The sequence below is a fragment of the Clupea harengus genome, chromosome 8 (assembly GCF_900700415.2).
Source record: "Clupea harengus chromosome 8, Ch_v2.0.2, whole genome shotgun sequence".
Lineage (NCBI taxonomy): Eukaryota > Metazoa > Chordata > Actinopteri > Clupeiformes > Clupeidae > Clupea > Clupea harengus.
Genome location: NC_045159.1, coordinates 13,652,740 through 13,662,739, shown reverse-complemented (window position 1 = coordinate 13,662,739; position 10,000 = coordinate 13,652,740). Strand labels below are relative to the sequence as shown.

Below are 10,000 nucleotides of genomic sequence, written 5' to 3'. Positions count from 1 at the left end.
CCACTTTTAACTCTCTCCACTGACAAACACCCGTGGCAACAAATTAGGAGCTGTGTTTCCCATATTTCACAAGACACGACAAGACAAATAAATAGAATAATTACTAGGAACTCTGAGAAATAGATACAAATAGGCACGGAGAGAGAACGTGGGGGGAAAAAACACAGGCGTAGACAAATGAATCTCCTTCAAGGGTTTACATTAAAAACAAGGCTGCTGCTATTTTTACGCGTTTGGGCCCCAGCCGCGAAGCGCACCCAAGGAAACCAGCGAAATGTTTTCAATAGCCACGTTTAAACAGAACGTCACGATGATTGATTCATTTTATTACGAGTTCATTTGGTTGCCTAATCCCAGCGCCTTGTCAGACACACAGCTGCGCTGGCTTTGACGGGGGAAACGCAAACCCTCTTCTTCTTGAGCACTGAATTAACCGGCGACGTGAAGCCAAAGGGGACAAGAGAGGAAAAGAGAGAGACAGAAAGATGGAGAGTGCGAGAGGGAGAGAGATGGATGGAGAGACAGAGAAACAGCTGACAAAAACTTATAGAGATATGCTTGCGAGTACACAATGTTTAGCACACCTATCTGCTATGCTGCACCAAAGGGAACTCTCACACGCCTGAAGTAAAACAGTTTTAAACGACTCTGAGGATTAGCTGATACACTTCTGGAACAGCTGGACAATACTATGAATCTGAACACCTGTGTGAGACATTTTATCCGGCCTTCCCGATTCAATTTGACTTATCTAAGCTCCATCATTTGAAAAGAAAAATGTAGTATCCAGTGCGTATTTTATTTGGAGCTGAAATCTCAACGTGTGAATATAAATGTAATATGAGTGACGTGTGTTCTTTGGTATCCACCGTCCTGCCTTTGGTGTAGTGTGTATTAAAGTATTAAATGAAGAAAGAGGGTCACACACACTCTCAGCAGAAAATGCTGTGCCTTTTGAAGTGAGTCACATTAAAGACTCAGAGACAACCGGGTCCAGCAGAGCAGGACGGGCACAGAGAATAGCAAGAGGGAAGAGAAAGAGAAAGAAAAAGAAAAAAGAGAAAAAAAAAAAAAGACACATTACACCACATACAATCAGTGTATTGTCTTAACGCATTTTTCCCCTGTCCTGACTCCACGCTGACGAGAAGGCCCCCAGATCAAACGGGCCATCGTAACCGTAATTGATGTTTGACTAAAGTCGCGACCCCGCCGAAATGGGAGCCCGTGGATGAAAGCGGAGCGGCAGGTTTCACCGGGGCGGACAAACAGATTGCTTATTGTTTGCCTTTCATATGGCGCCTCAGATGTAGAGGACACACCACGGGGCCCTCCTCTCTTCTCCACCCCTCTCCACCCACCCATCCACCCCTCTTGGCCTTTGAAGAGCGTGGCCCCTTGCGAGTCGAGCGATCCACCCCGCACACACACACACACCCCCACTCGCCCCCCCCTCCGCCGGGGACAGGGGGAGAGAGAACGGGGCAGTGAGGCACGACGGAGAAGCTCAGGAGCCCATCCATCCTTCTTTCTTTTTCTTCCTCCCTTCCCTTCATTCTTTCTTCTCGCGCACTCGTCCACCCATCTCCCCCATCTCCCAGCCAGAGCTGACAGGCCAATCTCGGGGGCTAATCGTTAACCCGGCGCGGGACGCCGCTGCTGCCAAGGTAAGGCCCCAGGTTACAGTGGAGGCTTTTGTAGCTGCGCTCCAGATAGGGGTCAGGCATGGGCCAGGCGATTGTCGGCCTCCTTCATCACGTCCTGCCCAATTGCCCGTTTTCATGTCCAGCTCCGGACGGCCATTTCATTAAAGAGTGAATATGTGAGGTGGAATCTGAAGGAGAGGTTTTTTTTTCCCCTTCTCCTCCTTGTTCTTTTGATCAGCTTGTGAATGCACTGCTTTAACTACTTAATTGAATTTTTGAAGAGACAATATTGCTGCTGCCTGTTGTAAAAGAATAGGAGCATAGTTTCATTTTAAAAGAATCCCTACTGCCAGTTAACCCTTTTTGATGAGATCATGTCATGCCATTTTGGTCATTCACTCCCAAAACACCATTTCATAAAGGGAAGAAGTTTGCAGTTTCATCAGTTAAGAAAAATGCAGTTGTTCTGCTAAGGAGCATGTTGAGGCAAATCAGAGAAGAACTTCCAAAAACTGCACCCAAACCACCCAGCACTCTCACCACCCTATCTTTCCATATGTGTCCATATCTGTCCCTATGTGTCCATATCTGTCCCTATGTGTCCCTATCTGTGCATATGTGTCCATATCTGTCCATATCTGTCCATATGTGTCCATATCTGTGGTCCATATGTCAGCTTACGGAACCCCAGTTCCATTGTGTCACTCCCAGATATATAGCCCACGGAAGCGCTCTTACATTATGGTGTTGGTGAGTTGCTTTCCATTGAACTGGAAGAGGACACTTAAAGCTCTCCCTCTCTCTCTCACACACACACACACATACACACACACACACACACACACACACACACACACACACACACACACACACACACACACAGAACAATTCAATAAGCAGAGGTTTCACAAAGGGAAAAAAGAGAAAAAAGAGACTGGGAGAAAAAAAGGACGAGAGTGAAGAAAAGAACAGATTGCCTGTGAGAACAAGCCCGGAGAGATCATGTTTTCCGTCAAAGAAGGTCACTCGACCGCCTCTCTCAATCCTCAAACCGGACGCATTATTGCATTTTGCATTTCTCCTTTTCAGTCGGAAAAAAGGGAGGGAGCCGCATCTTTTCTTTCTCTCTGACAGAGTGTCCCAGGAAAAGTATCAGATGTGCTCAGGAGAGAAAGAGAGACAAGACAAAAAGTGGGAAGAGGGAGGAGAAAGGGGGGGGGGGGGGGGGAGTTAGACCTTCCCTTTGATTCTGTGTAGAGAAAATATTACTTTCCGATTCCACGTTTGCAAGTAAACTGAGATTGCGGAAAGGACAAAAAGGAAAGGATGGGAAAGGGTGAGAGAGAGAGAGAGACAGAAAGAAAGAGAGAGAAGTTGTTTGCTGTATTTAATTCACCTTTGGAATTTCCGAATGGTGGAACAAGGACAGGATGAATGCACAACAAAGGCAGATAGATGGCTTCTAGGTGAAATCGAACCTCGGCTCGTTCAGCAGATGCGGTGGGAAAGAGCGAAATAGAGACGTGTGGAAATGACGAAAAAAAGGAGCAGAGAGATTCTCACCAGCTTCATGCGTGCTACAACAACAAAGGCGGGCATAAAGTCTCTCCTCACAATCTTAAATATATACACTCACTTTTTCTCATTCACAGGCCTTCATCAGTCACCAAACAATACACACCACTCCCATGTTCTTTGAAAACACAATACAGATTCGTAGAACCAGGACTACTGAAACCCATGACTTTTAGTTGTAAATAATGTAGTGTTAACTAAAGGGTTATTTATTGACGCCTTACGCATTTTGTGTGTGTGTGTGTGTGTGTGTGTGTGTGCATTTTTCACAGCGGTGTGCAGGGAACGAATGAGAGGTAGCTTTTAGCACTGTGCTTCTAAAACTGGTATGAAATAATGCAAGAATGTGTATGAGGTGGGATAGTGCTGTGATATCAGGTGTGGAGTGGAGTGGTTCCACTCGGAGTCTCCTTCCTTCACTCTTCCCTCCTGCTCGCTCCGAGAGGGAGTTTTCAGTTGGCCCAGTAGAGCAGGGAAGGTTTTTAACCAAGGCTGCTGAGGCTGTAATTACTTTTAATTAAGTCAGACGCCGGTGTCGAGGCACACCATTACATGAACAGAGCAAAGGTTGCGCGCACGCACACACACACACACACACACACACACACACACACACACACACACACACACACACTATGCAATCACTCACTTGATACAACACACACACACACACACCATACAGATGTGCACACACATACACATACAAACACACACACACACTCACACACACACGCACAGAAAACCTGCAACCACACGTACATACAAGCCACCTTTGGGAACAGGGGCATTATTTATTTCAACCATGAGAGTTGAAGAGGAGGAAGAATGAGAAAGAGGGGGGGTGGGGGGGGGGGGGGGGTGAGAGGAGGATCAGAGGGTGTCAGTGCTACAACCCTGTTTACAATATCATTCCAGGAAATAAGGGCAGACAAAACAGTTCCTGCTGGAGCTTTAGGCATATACATTTCAGACTCTTGACAAAAGGTATTCACTTGCTCACCTCCCTCCGTATCACTTGTAATTATCCTGATGTTCATGCCAATTTATCTCCAAAGGCTGGCCCCTATGAGCTCGCCATGCCCTGGCTCCCTGCCACTAGTGTTTCATCAGTTATATGCCAGTGTCTCAACGCCACATCTCATGTGCTCCATACACAGTCTATCAGTGCAGTGCTCTGACTCCAGTCTCCTGGAGCCACTGGTCCTCTGAGCCACTCTGAGTGTTCACTGGGCCCAACAATGGAGGTGTCTGCATGGAGGTGTCAGTCATTTCAATCTGCCGTGGTCCCTGTTTGCTGGCTGATGACATTGGTTGTGACTGCTCAGAGGACAGTGTGGGAGGCATTGATTTGAGAGTTTTAACACTCACCCTAACCAACCCACACACACCTACACACACACACACACACACACACACACACACACACACTGAATCAGAGCTGTTGTTGTGGTTAAGTGAGAGTGTGAAAAGGTTTAACGTCTCGCTCATAGGAAAGCAACAGACAGAACTAGAAAATAACAGAATGCCTCTGTGTGTGCATGTGTGGGTCAGTGTGTGTGTGTGTGTGTGTGTGTGTGTGTGTGTGTTCATGCATGCATGTTTGTTAGAATAAGCGTGTGAGAGGGTGAAAAAGAGAGAGAATAAGAGGAAAGTGGAAGAAGAGAAAGAGAGACAGAGAGAGAGAGAGAAAGAGAGAGAGAAAGAAAGAGAGAGAGAGAGAGAGTGAGTGAGGATTTACTTTAGTGCTCACCCATGTCAAACAGCCCAAGAGACAAGAAGAAATCAAATGTGTGCACGGACACACACACACACACACACACACACACACACACACACACACACACACACACACACAGTGCCCAGAGGCATGTAACAGCACACACAAAGCATTCAAAAGCACATCTGAATACTAGGAGAACTACTGCACAAGAACTAATGTCAAAACTGAACAAATGAATAATACTCAAATCTCCTTTTTTTTGTATTTGACAATGCACTCTCATCAAACGGCTACTTCAACAAGCCTAATCTGGCCACCAAACATCCCATAGCAAATAAGACTCAAAATAACCCAACAAAAATAATCACATTTCAAACATTTCACCCATTTCCTCGGTTTTAGTTATCCTCTTCTCAGAATGCCACGCTGACTCTCCAAGTCCATGGAACAAAGCTCGTCGCCCCTTGATCTAGCTGAGTGCGTTGCAGCTGTTTGTGTTGTCAAAAAGCGAACCCTCTGCATTTGGGCACTCACAGACGCCGAGGCCAAGCAGCCACGAGACTCACATCCCATAATTAGCCTACGCAGCAACGGCAGCTTGCAGTTTTATATTACATCAAGGTAAAATTACACCACTACGAGAGGACATTACCTCTATCAGACGGGAATAAGCCGTTAATTAGTTCCCTGCTGCAGCAATCACATCCTCCTATGTGTGTGTGTGTGTGTGTGTGTGTTTATGTACGTGTGTGTTTTCCTCCCTTCTCATTCTTTTTGCAGGACGTAATGGCTATTGCAGTCACACACACACATACACACACACACACACACACACACACAAACACACAGCCTCCCTAGTGTATTTTTAAGGCCATGATGGCCGTAGTTCGGCGCAGTGTTGGTGCAATTAAGCACTGAAGTAAAAGCACTTGATGAAACATGGGATGCGAGTCCGCAATTCTATTTTTGCCTCCATCTGCACAATGAGCTACTGAGTAGCGCACACACACACACACACACACAGCGCAGTTCAACCAGGAGTCCGTCTCCAACTTCAAACCTAGGCCTGAAGACAAACAACACCAGCAGAAAGAGTGGGAATACACCAGTGGGCAGAGTTCAATTCAGTTGGACATTGTCGATGTATAATTGTCTCCCCACACACACACACACACACACACACACATACGGCGTGTGATTGTGGTGGCGTGTAGGAGTGGTGATGTGCGCGTGTCATCAGCAGCGGCCCTGGAGGAGCGCTGTGGAGTGGGTGTAGCCCCGGCAGAGCAGTGAGTGGTGGGTGGCAGAGACAGCAGAGATTAATAACCCCAGGCTTCAGGCTCCGCAAGCATCTACAGCAGCATGTCTGGGTCTGTGTGTGTGTGTGTGTGTGTGTGAGAGAGAGAGAGAAAGAGAGAGAGAGAGAGAGAGAGAGAGCGAGAGCGAGAGAGAGGCAGAAAGAGTGTGTGAGAGTGTGAGAGTGAATGTTGTTAAACATGTGTGTGTTTGTGTGTGAGTGAGTGAGTGCAAACTGTAGTGCATAGATATGGATGGGGAAAATACAGTGTAAACTCATCACATTACAGGGCAGCCCCTTTCCTGATATTGCATGTGAAGCTTTAGTCAAGGTGGGATTTATATTTTTACGATTGTGTTTGTGTGTGCTGCCAATGGTGTGTGTGTGTGTGTGTGTGTGTGTGTGTGTGTGTGTGTGTGTGTGTGTGTGTGTGTGTGTGTGTGAATTTGATTCACTGGTGTTTCACTGATTATTTCACACAGTAACAACAACATATGCATTTATGAAGGTGAGCAATATGTCTGCACACTGTCCATCTCTGATTCTATGTCTCTTTCTCTCTCTCTCTCTCTCTCTCTCTCTCTCTCTCTCTCTCTCTGTGTGTGTGTGTGTGTGTGTGTGCATGCACCCCCAAGACAGGATCACTCCGGCAGTATTGTGTGTGGTTTGCAGGCATCGCCGTGGCGACTTCAGCACTGCAATCAGCAGTGATTTCTAGGCATCCCTTTAACCCCAGGAACTCGTTAATGTTTCATGGAAAGAGCCACTCGAGTCTGTGCGGGGCTGACTCAGAATATCACGACTTAGCAGAAATAAATGGGCCAAGTGTTCAAAGAGTAACAAGGGTTTGCTCACTGGGCAGAAATTGAGTGGAGAGCACTTTTCTCCTCCACTAACACTCTCTCTCTCACCTCCTCTCTCTCTCTATCCCTTTCCTTACGTGGTTTTTTTTCTCTGTCTGTTTTTCCCCCCAACATGCTGCCCTTCAGTCTCTCGAATTCCCAGTCTCTTCCCCTCTTTCGCTCTCTCTCTTTCTCTCTCTCTCTCTCTCTCACCATCATGGTATCTTTCTCTACATCCATCTCCCTTGTGTGTTCCTTTTCTGTCCATTTCTGAAGATCTCCTTTAATTATCTCAAACACGCATTTGGTGGTGGTTGTTTCAAACATTGTTTCCCTCTCCCTCTCTCTCTCTCTCTCCCTCTCGTCTTTTCGCTCCAGGGTAGGAGCGCACAAGAAACGAAGTGCAACAACGGCAATCACGTTAATGAGTTGCTTCTTTTGAGGCAAACAGATTAATTATGAAGACCAAAGTCTCTAATAGCTGTCGTTGGTTTACATCCTCCACTTCTACTCCTCTACAACATCTACAATGATGACTAAGCAGCTTTTCTTAAACCGCCACCCAAATTGCTGTTTGCTGTATGTGTGTATGGGTTTCCGAGGCTGGTGCTTAGATCACGTGGGAAGGCCCTCGGGGTGTCGCGCTCAACTACATCCTCCTCATATCCCAAACTAAATCACTTGCCGTGTTGCTGATGGCCTTTGCTACCTGGGAAATATTTACTGGTGATGTGGAAGAGCTGCATCAGAGAGAAAGAGAGAGGGAGGAAAAAGAAAACTCTGCCCTAAGGCGACTGATTGAGGGAAGGAAAGCGAGAGACAGAAAGAGAGAGAGAGAGAGAGAGAGAGAGGGGAAGGGGAAAGAGAGACATAGGATAAGGCAAGAGGAGAGAGAGAGAGTTAGTGTTATCATCTCTGAAGATTTATTGGCAAGTAAAATGCCATGGAGGACAAGGGTCTAATAACACCCTCTCTAGCCCTGACACACCCTTCACTCAGACAGACCAACACACACACACACACACACACACACACACACACACACACACACACACACACACACACACACACACACACACACACACACACAGACAAAGTGACAGTACAGGAACTCGGCCAATGTACTGTTGACGCCCAGGTTAAGTGTTAAGTGTGGGGATTCCCCCTTCAGTACTCTAGGTGTGAAAAAAGTGTCTAAAGGAGAGAAAGAATGTGTGTGTGTGTGTGTGTGTGTGTTTGGTGTGTGTGTGTGTGTGTGTGTGTGTGTGTGTGGTGTGTGTGTGTTTGGTGTGTGTGTGTGTGTGTGTGTGTGTGTGTGTGTGTGTGTGTGTGTGTGTGTGTGTGTGTGTGTGTGTGTGTGACTAGAAAGAGGAACTTGTCCAGCTGGAAAGCGAGGAGCAAAGTCGTCTCTGCTTATTCGCACACACAAACAGTACCCGTGGACAACTGCATTTACTGCTGAGTCCCACCATAAATCATGGCAGGCAAACGGCATCTTCTGCAGTCACTTCCATAAAAAGCCCATCTCAGACCTAAACAACATTCATAGATGTATGCACATTACACACTGCACTTCCCCATCCCCACTCTGGTCCCAGCATACTGGGTTTACCATTAGGACCAGTCTGTCTCTTTTCTCTCTTTTCTCTCTTCTCTCTCTTCTCTCTCTCCTCTCTCTACTCTCACTCTCTCCCTTCTCTCTCTCTCTTCTCTATCTCTCTTCTCACTCTCTCTCTCTCTCTACCAGATAAAACATTCTCTGTGAAGCAAATGGTGGTCAGGGGATAATTCAGAGGAGGGGGGGATGTAATAAAACATAATAACAGCTTCATTGTTCCTCTATGGGTTTTTTTAGTTTTCCTTGTTTTTTTTTTCCTTTTTTTAACGGCCTTCCCGGTCCCTCGCTGGCAAAAACGCGCTTCCGACAGCTACTGTGCTTGCGGTCAGCCGCTGCTGAGGGTCCACAGGTAATCGAGCGGCTTTATTAATGCTCCTAATTGCGGAAGAACAAAGGTTCGACCTCCCGCCCACTTCAAAGGCAGGCCCTGGCACAGGGATCATTAAAGACGGACCACCCAACTCTCCCGCGGGACGCCCATGTTTATTTATCTCACCCTGGTAAAGAGAAAGAGAGAGAGGGAGAAATGGGGGGAGAGAGAGAGAGAGAGAGAAAGAAAGATAGAGAGATGGAAAGGGAGAGAGAGATGCAAACAACCTGCCCCTCCTCTATGGACCCTGTGAGTTAACCTTGAGCAGTGCGAGCGTCTGATCTGGGGTTGATGAAAGCCCCCCCCAGCGCAATTCAGCGCCTTCCGTCTCTCTCTAACGACCATTTCAACCAGGAGTGCAGAAGCTTCAAGCAGGCCTTTTCAACACAGTCCATTTGTGGGCCATCTTGAAAGGCAACAGGCCTCTGGGTTAAAAGCAAAGATAAAAACAAAATTGAAAATACAGACAAGGAGGAAGAGGGAGAGAATTGAAGAGTGATCCCAAAAACACTGGGTGATTCTGAGCGTCAATGTTTTTTTTTTTCTTTAAGTGTTGTGGCTAACTGTTTTGGCTAACTGTTTTTAACCCTTGTAAACTTACCTCTGTGTAGCACCTGGACATAAAGTTTGGATGTGATTGTGCAGAACTTCATTTCTCCACATTGCCTGTGGATTCAGTAGTCCCTACAGTCCAAACCAACTGACCTACTGTGACTCTGACACAACTCTGATAGGGTGTCCTGGGAAAAGCGAACTGTCCAAAGAATGCATAACCTCATTACTTCCTCTCTGAAACATCTCATAAAAGAACAATATATCACTGTAAAATGGCCACTAAAGGACCTGCTCACAGAGGAAGTCGGTTCAAGCCCAGTCAAATGAAGGGGAAAAAAGTTATTTTAGAAGTTTGACAGCTTTCCAAAAAAATCAAA

The 10,000-nt window shown here is 46.5% G+C and overlaps 1 protein-coding gene across 5 annotated transcripts in view; it reads right to left on the bottom strand.

The window, feature by feature from the left end:
- dacha (dachshund a) overlaps positions 1–10,000 on the bottom strand; it is a 135,791-nt gene that overhangs the window by 50,081 nt on the left and 75,710 nt on the right. The window lies entirely within an intron of this gene.